At 43.4% G+C, this 12,475-nt stretch overlaps 1 pseudogene; it reads right to left on the bottom strand.

Annotated features, from left to right (window-relative positions):
• Positions 1-4,367: 4,367 nt before the first annotated feature.
• Positions 4,368-4,485, bottom strand: LOC124778718 (annotated as a pseudogene).
• Between the last annotated feature and the right edge of the window lie 7,990 nt (positions 4,486-12,475).

Here is a 12,475-nt window from a genome sequence, read left to right as displayed (position 1 = left end):
GCCCGCAGCCAATGTCGAGCACCGGCAGCGGCTGCATCGGCCACGTGAGGACCGGCCACAGCTCGTCAACCTGTTCGGCGGCCAGCAGCGTGAGGGGAGCACACCCGAGGTTGTACAAGTCCGGCTTATCCATGCTGGTGTACACTTCTTGCTCAGCCAAGTTGGTTAGAAGTCTGTACCGATCACAGCCAGGAACAAGATGCTGATGCCTGGAAGAAAGATATTTTTTATAGAAATCTTCGCATCAGATACAGTTTAATGGGAAGGTGGACGTTAACCTTTTGTCATTAGAGACAGAATATTAGTCAGTTTCCTGGAAGACGAAGGAAACTGACCACTGCTTCCCACTTACTTATGCGTTAATGAAATTTGTGGTAAATAATATATCTCATTTTCAAGTCAACAGTCCAGTCCATGGAAACAGTTTTTAAGTATCTTCAAAAAAATTTAAAGTCACCTACTTCGGTCCAGAAACACACATTAACAATAAATTTCCAGCAGCCATAACGACTTCAGCTGGTAATAAAGTTCAGTTTAAGAGGATCCTAAGGGATTTATCGGTGGCCCACACCTACTTCATTCCTGAATTTCTTACTACGAGGGTTGAACGAAAAGAATGCCTTCACCTTCGTTAATTGGGTTTGGATGGGAATATTTTAGTGAATCAAACGCAGAAATAATCCTTAGAATATGATCTTTTATTACCAATATTCACTTTTCCACATAATCACCAGCCAATTGGATACATTTCTGCCAACGATTAACAAGTTTTCTGAAGCCGTCACGGAAGAAGTCGACACTCATTTTCTGCAACAACAGTCTCACAGTTCTCTCAACGTCTTCATCAGAAGCATAATGATGTCTCCGCAGATCGTCTTTCACTATCGGGAACGGATGGAAGTCAGACGGTGCTAAATCTGGACTGTATGGAGGATGCCGTACGGTGCTGAGATTTAGTCTCTGAAGTTCTGCTGTGATGGCACTTAAGTGTGCGGTTTGGCATTGTCATGCTGCAGGAAAACATTACCCTTTCCCTTTAGAGCCCTTGTTAGCCGTCATTTCAGAGTTCGCAGCGTTGTGATGTAACGCTCTGAATTTATTGTTGTTCCACGATCAAGGAAATCAACATTGATAACACCGTCTGCGTCCCAGAACACTTTGGCCGTGATTTTTCAAGCTGAGGGCTGCATCTTGAATTTCTTTTCCTGGGGCGACTCTTTGCGTTTCGTTTCCGGGTCGTAATGGTGTACCCACGTTTCGTCTCCTGTCACAATTGAATGGAGAAAGGCGTCACCATCATTCCTGTAACGCGAGAGGAGTTCCTGGGAAATTTCAAGTATGTGCGCTTTTATTGCAGGTGTCAGCATCAATGTGACCCACATGTTCTTGTGAAATGCTGATTGTGCTTTAATTTCTCTCTGAGTGATACGACGATCGTCCTGAATCAGTCTGTCAACATTTTGCTTGTGAAACTCGGTGGTTGCTGTCACAGGAAGTCCAACACTTTGTTTGTCACGCAGGTCAGATGTTCCCACCTCACATCAACACAATCACCATAAACTGCTTTCATTCTCTGATGAATTTCCTTTGGGGTGACATCTTCTGCTGTCAAGAATTCAGTGGCTGCACTTTACTTAAATTGCATTGACTGACCGTCTCCGCAAGGATCCATACTTTACACTGTAACAACACAACTGTTCAATGCCAAGGCTTCCCTCCAACTGGAGCTGTAGAGAAGAGGTTACGGAACAAGCCAGTACCTGCCGCATACCAATGTTGCCAACTGTTGAAGAGTTATGAAGGTGGAGGCATCACTTTTCAGTCAACCCTCCTAGAACCGTTTGATGTGCACTTTTCATACATTAGTAATAGCAAATAACTCGAGTGTTTCGTAAAATAAGACTTCTGCACGTCTTCAGGCCAGTAATGTGATTAGCGTAAGTGTTGTAAACTGATTTTGTCTTTGGTGATGCACGGTTAGAACAGCCTGAAAATTATAATATACACCTCAGTGTACTGAACGAGTACGTTTACATGTTTCTTGGAAAGTTGATTAGTAATTGCAAACAGGTTACAGTACCAGTTGCTGTTTTCCTTTTTCAACACCACGACTGGTCAGCGTCTACGAATCTCCAAGGCGCTGCATTCATAATCACATGGAAAACGTCCCTGCTGGATGAAACCGGTTCTAGCATTAGAAAACAAAGCTGCAACTGATGCCGTGGTTTGTTTGCCGTTCATATTCACTTGGAAAACGTCCCTGCTGGATGAAACCGGTGCTAGCATTAGAAAACAAAGTAGCAACTGATGCCGTGGTTTGTTTGCAATTGACTACAACACTTGCGTGTAACGTAAAGAATCATGTTAACATGTAATCCTTAACTGCACACAATTTAACTTCCAACGTTCTTTTCCCGTGTTCTTGTATGATTATCTATACGATAACTGTAATCATGCGACCGTGCACACCGTTGTGCCTTCTAGCAGATGCGAGTTTGTCTCTTTGTTAAATAGTAGCATCATACAAGCACAATGATTTTTATGACATGGTACATGTTTGTACTACATTTGACGAGTTATTCACTGTAACGAAATTTTGATGCTATGCTCCCTGTCATTTTCTTTTCTTTTTATATGGTAAATATTGTAAGTAGGTAGAACTTTTAGAGTACAATATTTTTTCTGTTTATTTTAAATATGAAAATCATGAGTTAGCAATCGAAACAGAGCACCTTTTTTATAAACGTGAAAATTTAGACAAATTTTATATTGAAAATTAAGATAGAGTACTCCACAAACTTGATCATGTCATGTCTCATAAAAATGTGGTTAATGCTCCATCGAGGGTTCCACTCTAAACGGCACCAAGCGTCTGGCCTTTCGTTATCTGGTGGTGGGGAGAGCCTGCATCTGTTAGTGTCAGTTCTAAGTGGGATGTAAGTTGCTCCTGCATAGACTCATACGAGGGTTAGAACTTAAACAGTGGCAACTATTTATTCACAACAGATACAAAAGAGTTACATGATTGCACCTGTTACTGTCGTTCAAAGTAGTCACCAGCGTTGTGTAGAACCGGTTGCCAGCGATGTGGAAGGCGTAGTATACCGTTAGCAGAACTTTTTCTGTTGAGGGTGCGAATGGAGCGGTCTAAAGTTACGGTGACTCTCGTGTACGAGTGTGATGGTTTTATCCTGACGCATTACGTTCCTCCACGGCAGACCGTCAGTGCACAGTATTACTTTTAGTTTCGGAGCATCAGCTGCGACCAGCTTTGTGAAAGAAGCGTCGACATTTTCTGCGCAACCCAACCTTCATTTTGCACGACAATGCACGTGCGCATACAGCGCAATCTGTGGCTGCTCTGTTTGGTCGATGGGATTGGGAAGTACTGTACCATCCACCGTACTCCCCGAACTTACGTTCTTGTGACTTTGATTTGATTCCGAAGATGAGAGAACCACTTCGTGGCATTCGGTTCAGAATTGTTCCAGAGATTCGGCAGGCAGTAGACCGCTCCATTCGCACCCTCAACAGAACAGGCTCTGCTAACGGTATACTACGTCTTCCTCATCGCTGGCAACGGGTTCTACACACCACTGGTGACTACTTTGAACGACAGTAACAGGTGCAAACATGTAAGTATTTTGTATCGGTTGTGAATAAATAGTTACCACTATTTAAGTTCCAACCTTTGCATAATCTGTGCTCGTTCTTTGTGACTGCTGGAAGAGAAAACTTTTGATTGTTTCTTAAATAAAAATTTAAAATAAACCGACGGGTTAAATGACTAACGCAGTTCACGCCAATGTGTATTGTGACCCACCGTTTACTTTGGCAAATCTGTTATAAAAACATGATGGCGCGTTATCTTTGCGTCCACTATGCTCCACGTTTACCAGAAGAAAAATGACATCTGTCCCCCACTTTTTTTCATGTGGCTGGAGAAGATGAGACAATGTCAGAAATTAAATCGGCGACGTAAGTGTCTAAGTGAAGGATACTTGACGGGAAAATCTACATAAAAGCACGAACCTTAACGGAAAGTGTTTTATCGCATCCGGGGGAGTTATATAGTACAATAGCTGTAAGAGAACAATGCATCATTAGGCTGGTGATAGAAATGCAGGCGACTACAGATCTATTTAAAAATTAAACTAAACTCCTCCCGAACAGGCCATGAAGGCCCAACGGTACCGACAGGCCGCCGTGTCATCCTTAACCCACAGGCGTCACTGGATGCGGATATGGAGGGGCATGTGGTCAGCACACAGTTCTCGCGGCCGTATGTCAGTTTCCGAGACCGAAGCCACTACTTCTCAATCAAGTAGCTCCTCAGTTTGCCTCACAAGGGCTGAGTGCACCCTGCTTGCCAACAGCGCTCAGCAGAACGGATGGTCACCCATCCAAGTGCTAGCCCAGTCCGACAGTGCTTAACTTCGGTGATCTGACGGGAACCGGTGTTACCACTGCGGCAAGGCTGTCAGCACAAATCTATGTAGCCAACACAAATTCCTTTCTGTTAATACTCTTGAAGTTTGTCAATGAAACTGTGCTGAGTTGTTGATCGCATTGTCCGACGTTTCGGCCGCTATTGCAAACGGCCTTCCTCAGGGCTTCGTGCTGAGCTACACTGCCGAGTGAGAGAGAGACCTTAGATAGCGGACAGCGCGCGAAAAGCGACTCACACAAGATAGCGGGGCACTGTGCTGGGGCACGCCGCTGCCCGGACCCGACAACGAATAAGCAGTGCTACGTCACAGCTAGCGTCCGTTTCTGATTCGCATGTTTCCGCCAGTGGCAAGAAGTAATCTCAACACCAATGAGATACGTCTTTACCCACCAATTACAAGGAATAATATAAAGACCAATAACGAACGCCTAACGCTTCTGCTATCCTCAAGCGCCCCATCAAATTACGTGTAGCAGCTTCCTCTGCTGCTATATAAGGTCTACAGTCCCTCTCATTCAACAATCTAGCTCAGTACAAAGCCCTGAGGATGATCGTTTGCAGTAGCGGCCGAAACGTCGGACAGTTTTATGTATTGACAATGCTGTCGACAGCGCAAGAGAATTTTGTTGAGTGCGACAGCGGGCGGAGAAGCCTACGCTTACACTATCGAACATTTTTTAAAAATTTTATTGAAGTTTTCACACGCTACTGCGTGCTCCTGGCACATATAGTGAGTCTAGGCTGTCAACTCAGCACCCAGTGTATCTTTTGTAGCAGCTAAAGTCTGTAGACGGACTCGAGAGTCCCTACACAGTGTACTCACCACTGTCAAATTATGCATCCTGGGGTGATAAAGATCATAACAAATCAAAGGTACATTACAAACTGAGTGCAACTTTTGAGTGTCGTTAACTCGCGACAGTAAATAGCGCTGCCTGTTCGTTAAACCACTAATAAATTCATTTCCCGAGGGTTGCCACTCATGAAAAGTTACGAAGTTCTAACCAGCAATTACTATTTAATAATAGCACAAGTTCTCATAACAGGAGGGAGGAAAGTAAAACTCATTAAATATTTTCGGTGACTGAACTAGGACACTGAAAAATTTACAAGCGTTGAGAGCACACAAATATAAGACGGTGTGTCAGCCTGGAATATGGTGCGAACCGACATGGATCCTACACAGTTCGTGGTCCCAAACCGCAAGATCCTCTGCATTTTCTTTTTAACATCGCAAAGGGTGGAGCCCGTCCTCGCTCACAAAGACGTGGTGACCATCTCAGAAAATCTACTGTCTCCTCCATATTTGTTAATTACTGACAGAGGACTTCACGGAATGTGGACCTGTGACGTTACCCGTACAACTACTGTTGGTAAGTCCGCCACTCGTACCTGAGTCGTCAGCCCGACAGAATGTCAATCCTAATGGCGCGGGTTCGATTCCCGGCTTGGTCGGAGATTTTCTCCGCTCAGGGACAAGGTGTTGTGTTGTCCTAATCATCATCATTTCATCCCCATCGACGCTCAAGTCTCCGAAGTGGCGTCAAAATGAAAGACTTGCACCCGGCGAACAGTCTACCCGACGGGAGGCCCTAATCATACGAGATTTATTTATTTTACTGTAGGTAGGATTACCCACCAACACGGTCGCATCGAGGAGATAGATGGTGGACGTAAAACGAGCCAAGGGCAGTAGTTTCAAGGGCAGAGGGGAAAATGTGCCAACGCAAGCGCCAAGGGCAAAAAACTTCTGCGATTGTTTGGTCGGGTAGTAAGATCAGTAGCGAATTGCTTGCTATCTGTGACAGAACATGTGAAGATAGGGTGGCTGTTAGTTTTGGGTCTCGTGCAATGCCCGGTACTGTTGTCATAGCTTTGGTCGACATAAGAAGTGTTCGAGAAGGGGTACCCCTGGGCTGGGCACCTGCGAGGTATCCTGGGCCAACTGCAGTGTCTGGCCCTTTGACAGGCCAAGACTGTCATATAAGTGGTCGATTGGTCGTAAATCGATTACGGTATAAGGGCTTTAGCTAGGTTTGTTTGCTTTTAGTGTGCAGTTCCGCTTCCCTGCGTTGCCGATTGGTCGACTATTTTACACCTCCTGGTGCCCGTTAATTTTGTTGTGCCACAGGGGTTCGCCAGTATTTGTCATGTTTGTGTGTTCGTGTTATACATAGGCGGTTAATTGTGCCCAGGTAGTAGTGTTCCACTGCAGCCTCTGGTAGCCGCGAGCTGTACTTACGGTAATGACTAGTTGTTGCACTCCAAATTATATACCTTTACACTAACTGATCAAACATATCCAGACAGCTATTAGTTGACACTAACATGGGCTGTGTCCACTATTCGCCCTCATGACGGCTTGTAATCCACTGGTGATATTTTCACTGAGGTGTCTGAATGTCTGGGGAGAAATGGCAGTCCGTTATTCCTCAAGATCGGGAAACCGGAGAAGGAAGTTAGAAGTTGGCGTGTGGGGCGAAGCCGATGAACAAACTCACCCCAAAGATGTTCCACTGTGCTCAGGTCAGGACCCAGGGGAGAACAGCCAGTTATCAGGAATGTTACTGTCCACAAACCACTGCCTAATAGGTCCTGCTTTATTTTTGGTTGGATTGTCTTGCTGATGGAACACACACTGCTGTCAAATGTACTGTAAAACTTGTTCATATTATTCCTCTTTGAGACTATGGTCTCAAGCGCAACCATGAAAAACATCCTCATGCCATTATACCACTTCCTCCTAACTTAAAAGCTCTTCAACAAATTTCTACGCCAAGCCAGGTGTTTCCTTCGCAGCTCTTCAATAATAAATAAATAAATAAATCTTCACATTACATACTATGGCAGGCAATTTTCTATGGGCGTTTGCCAAACCCAAACCTCTCCATCGGACTACCATAGGGTATAGCGTGATTCATTGCTCCAAGTCACTCACTTAGCGTAAACCACTGTCCATCCCTCTCAAGAGGTACTCAACATTGACTACATGAATTTGTGGTTCATGAGGATCTGCGAGACCATTTTCCCCCAATCCTTTTTAACTAATTGTGCTAGGTGGTCTGCTGCTAGCATTTTGTAATTCAGGAGTGATTCCTTATGCTGATTTCATGCAAATTTCTACAATGACTCAAGGTAATGCTTCTCCGTCAGTACATGAGGCTTGCGTGGTCGTGGTTTTGCTGTGAATGTTGCATTGTGTTTCCATTTTTCAGTCGCAGTACCAGCAGTCCTCTTGTACAGCCCTATAAGAGTTGAAAAGTACGTGACTCATTTGTTTCTCAGTCGACATCCAACGTCACTGAGTTCACTTGTCTGATCCATTCTGCTGTTATTGATCCTCTGCTGACAACACAATACTCACCACCTGGATTTATACTAGGAGGTACGCTTCTCGTGATATTTGGTGATCCATTTCACATCACATATGGGTGTCCATATGCTTTTGACCAAATAATGTGCATAGGGCAAATAAAATTACATATGCAGATGCACATTTTCGAGCTGATTAGATGAACCATAGCAGGAGGCTGTACGTTGAATAATTCGTTCCTAACTAAAAATTGACTACTATAATATCGCAATTTCAGTAAATAACCAGCAGGGCCATTAAAACTAGCACATCACCCTTATGTAAAGTTAGCTGCTGTTTCCGCTGGTACAATCCGCTTTGTAGTACTCTCAACACAACTTCAATCACGGCCGATTTTGATATTCAGCACATTCGCCCTAGCAATAGCAATGCATTTTCAACAACGGGTATTACCAATTTGTGGAGGGGGATACTTATGCCCATCCTAGAAAAAAAAAATTAATTCGTTAACTGTTGTTGACTCGTATTAGCAACATAAGTTTTAAACGGGTACTGGAATGTAACTACGCTCTAGAACCTTATAGCACACACTTAGCAATATCAGTGAACTTTCAATAAAGCGTACGACTAAAGGGTAGTCGGTTACTTTATTAACTCCACAAAAAATTTTAAAAATTTATGTTTCATTAATTATTATTGACATATTCACAACATACTTTTTAAAGAGATATTAATATGAACATATGGTCGTGAAGCTGGAAATACTGAATATGACCTTCATTGTGAAACGTTACATCTGCTACTACAACAGTTTCTTGGGCTATGTTTAACTTAAAGATTTGAAATAAATACGGAATCTGGTTTATGCTACATTAGAAACGATGAATATTTTATGCAAAATTATTGAATGTAAATTACCTGACTACAATACAATATTTTCAGATGATGGATACAAATTATCGCCTCAAACCCCCTTGGTACTGCAAAGGTTAATCGACCAGAATAAACGAAAATAGGGGCAAAAAATGTACATTGATGAGATTTGACTTAATCAGGAAAGCAAACAAACTGTGGTCTCTGCCTCCTGTTTTCCAACACCGAAACTAACTTTATTGTGTGTTATTTCTCCTTGTCATTCCACAGCACCCTTAAACACAATAGTATGAGTCCTTCATAGGGAGCATCGAAAGCTGTGACTCGAGAGAGAAGTGTAGAAGCTAACCCCCTCGCTCTTACCCCCTTCTCCACCTGTTCTTCACACTTACCATTTGGTGGCTTCTGTGAAGTTTGGAAGGAAGTATGAGATGAGGTACTGGCTAAAGTAAAACTGTGGAGACTGATCGTGAATTGTGCTTGGGTAGCTTAGTAGGTAGAGCAATTGCCCACGAAAGGCAAAGGAACTGGGTTCCAGTCCCGGTGACATGCACAGTTTTCATCAGCCAGGAAGTTTGGTGTAAGTGTACACTCCCCTGCAGGGCGAAAATCCATCTGGAAACATTCCCCCAAGTCTGTCAGTCTAAGACAACACGTCCTTCAGTTCTTAAAATCAGTGTTTTATTTCAGCCATGAACGAGAAAAACGGTCAATGTCGGCTCCACTTCCTACAGTCAGCAATAGCAGAAATAAAGCATTTTGCTCTGCATCACATTTTGCTCTGCATCACACTTCTTACATTTAGTTTCAAAACTTGATACGTTAGAGGTAGGGTCGCACACGTTCTATACAGGGTGTTACAAAAAGGTACGGACAAACTTTCAGGAAACATTCCTCACACACAAATAAAGAAAAGATGTTATGTGGACATGTGTCCGGGAACGCTTAATTTCCATGTTAGAGCTCATTTTAGTTTCGTCAGTATGTGATCAAATTGTAAATTTTCACAATCAACATGTGTGGGCTGACGAGAATCTGCACGCAATTGTGCAATCACGTCATCAATACAGATTTTCTGTGAACGTTTGGGCAGGTATTGTTGGTGATGTCTTAATTGGGCCCCATGTTCTTCCACCTACGCTCAATGATTTCATACGGGATACTTTACCTGTGCTGCTAGAACATATGCCTTTACCAGTACGACACAACATGTGGTTCATGCACGATGGAGCTCCTGCACGTTTCAGTCGAAGTGTTCGTACGCTTCTCAACAACAGATTCTGTGACCGATGAATTGGTAAAGGCGCACCAATTCCATGACCTCCACGCGCTCCTGACCTCAACCCTCTTGACTTTCATTTATGAGGGCATTTGAATGCTCTTGTCTACGCAACCCCGGTACCAAATGCAGAGACTGTTCGTGCTCGTATTGGGGTCGGCTGTGATACAATACGCCATTCTCCAGGGCATCAGGGATTTCTTGCGACGGAGGGTGGATGCATGTATCCTCGCTAACGGAGGACATTTTGAACATTTCCTGTAACAAAGTGTTTGAAGTCACGCTGGCACGTTCTGTTGCTGTGTGTTTCCATTCCATGATTAATATAATTTGAAGAGAAGTAATAAAATGAGCTCTAACATGGAAAGTAAGCGTTTCCGGACACATGTCCACGTAACATATTTTCTTTCTTTGTGTGTGAGGAATGTTTCCTGAAAGTTTGGCAGTACTTTTTTGTAACACCCTGTATACGTCTATGATCTACACTCTAGAGCACGGATGGGCAACCGGCGGCCAGCGGACCGAATCCGGCCAGCGTTTGGTTTCAATCTGGCGCGCGGAAGAAGTTCGTGGGAGAGAGAGCGAGGCATTGCAGAATTTTGTTAGGAATTTCTTCAGACAGCTATTGTGAAACGTCATAAGTAAATAAATAATGTTTACTATGCGTAAGCAAATGTAAACACTTGATCACGTACAGTGAATGCACCCCCAAAACTATTTGTTTTGAAACATAATTTATTGACGTGGCGTTTCAATAAAGAGATGGCGGTGCGTTATTCCATATACATTAACGACAGGGACGCTGTAGCTCTGCCTTTATACGCTAAGAGCGCTGCTGTCGCGTCATGTGACGAGTAGGCCCACGAGATATGTACGTGAAACATGCCCACAGTGCATCAAAAGTTGCCCATGTCTGGTCTACAGTGTCTACACTACGTGTTGCCATCTTCCTCGGCGTGTGCTCCCAAAGAGCAGGACATTCGACGCTTAGATGGACGCACATGCGCTGGCAACTCCACTATCGATACATCGACTGAGAAATATCGACGCGACGGACTACAAAAATGTCGGCAGCTCATTGTAAATACACTGCCAGTTTTAGAGCTGTGTGTTTAAGTACTGATTTATTAATAGATATTCTGTGTATCAAACAGCTAGCAGCCTCCTTATTCCCTTTAGAGCAAGAATAGAAAGGAAAACGATGCACGTTCACGCTTGGCGATAACCAGTTTGCTAACAATGGTAATAATCGGACTTGTCTAGAACACTTCACGCCGACTTCCCCATTTTTTCATTTCTGCAAACTCGCCGATTACGCCAGCATTTACACTCACACGTACCTGCCCACCGCAAAGACCAGTCTTGTCATTGAAGAAGAACTATGTAAATATTCATTCTTTTATTTGTATTTATTGCCGTTTCTCTTTTCTGTAAATAGTATATGAAGTGAAATGAGTGTATGGCATCGTTGGCTGGGAGGCCCCATGTGGGGAAGTTCGGCCGCTATGTGCAAGTTTTATTTCAGCCGACGCCACACTGGGCCACTTTTGCTCCGGTGATGAAGGTGAAATGATGAGGACAACACAGCACCCACTCCCTGAGCGGAGAATATCTCCAACCAGGCCGGGAATTGAACTCGGGCCAATGGCATGGGAGGTGAGCTTGTTACCACCCAGCTAAGCAGGCGGACTGTAAATAGTATAATAACTTTCAAGCAGATTTATTTTCAAAGATGTATATAAGCTGTAGGAAGAGATAACGTTGAAAAAGAGTGAACCACTTCACCTTCAGTTTTTTTTTTTCTCGACGAAGAGCCGTCTTTCGTTATCTGTCAGTCCAATTGTAAAGACGTATGAGAATGTGAATTGTGCAAAATGCTGAATAATTACCATATAAAAACGTATCGACACTGTTTTTCATTGACAGTCCAACAATTCCACAACCTTGGAACCCCGTGAAGTTATTTCTTGGAAATTTTCTTTCCAAAATTTCATAAAAGATTGGACGCCGGTCTTCGACACGACGCTTCATATTAACTGAGGTACGTGAATGCACTTATCTACTTCCTTTTGTGGCCACCATATTTAATTTTGTTCTTAGGTCATGGTAAGCCGCGACCAGGAATGTGTAACTATTTCCCTTTCACAAAGTCGAATCCAGTCTATATCTTTAAAGATAAAATAATTGCATTTTTCCCCCAACTTTTCTTTATACAGGCCACAAGGGCAGGCCGTGCGTGTAAAGACGTATGAGAATGTGACGTGAGCAAAATGCTGAATAATTACCATATAAAAACGTATCGACACTGATTTTCATTGACGGTCCAGCAATTCCACAACCTTGGAATCGCGAGTTTCACATAGCGACACGTAACTAACAAGTATAAATATTTGAGAAACATAGGATCATTTTTTTATTTTTGGTCTCATTTCATCGCGAATGTACGTCCTCTCTTATTCTTATAGCCAGTTCGATGCCGTATTTTAGTAACTTTTGTACCATATCTTAATCTCACCGCCGCTTAACGGCGGAATTTATTACGCGGTTTGTAGGAAAGCCT

Source organism: Schistocerca piceifrons, chromosome 2 (genome assembly GCF_021461385.2).
Source record: "Schistocerca piceifrons isolate TAMUIC-IGC-003096 chromosome 2, iqSchPice1.1, whole genome shotgun sequence".
In the NCBI taxonomy this organism is placed as follows: domain Eukaryota; kingdom Metazoa; phylum Arthropoda; class Insecta; order Orthoptera; family Acrididae; genus Schistocerca; species Schistocerca piceifrons.
The sequence above is the reverse complement of the archived record's forward strand: the minus strand, read 5'-3'. Positions and strand labels throughout refer to the sequence as shown.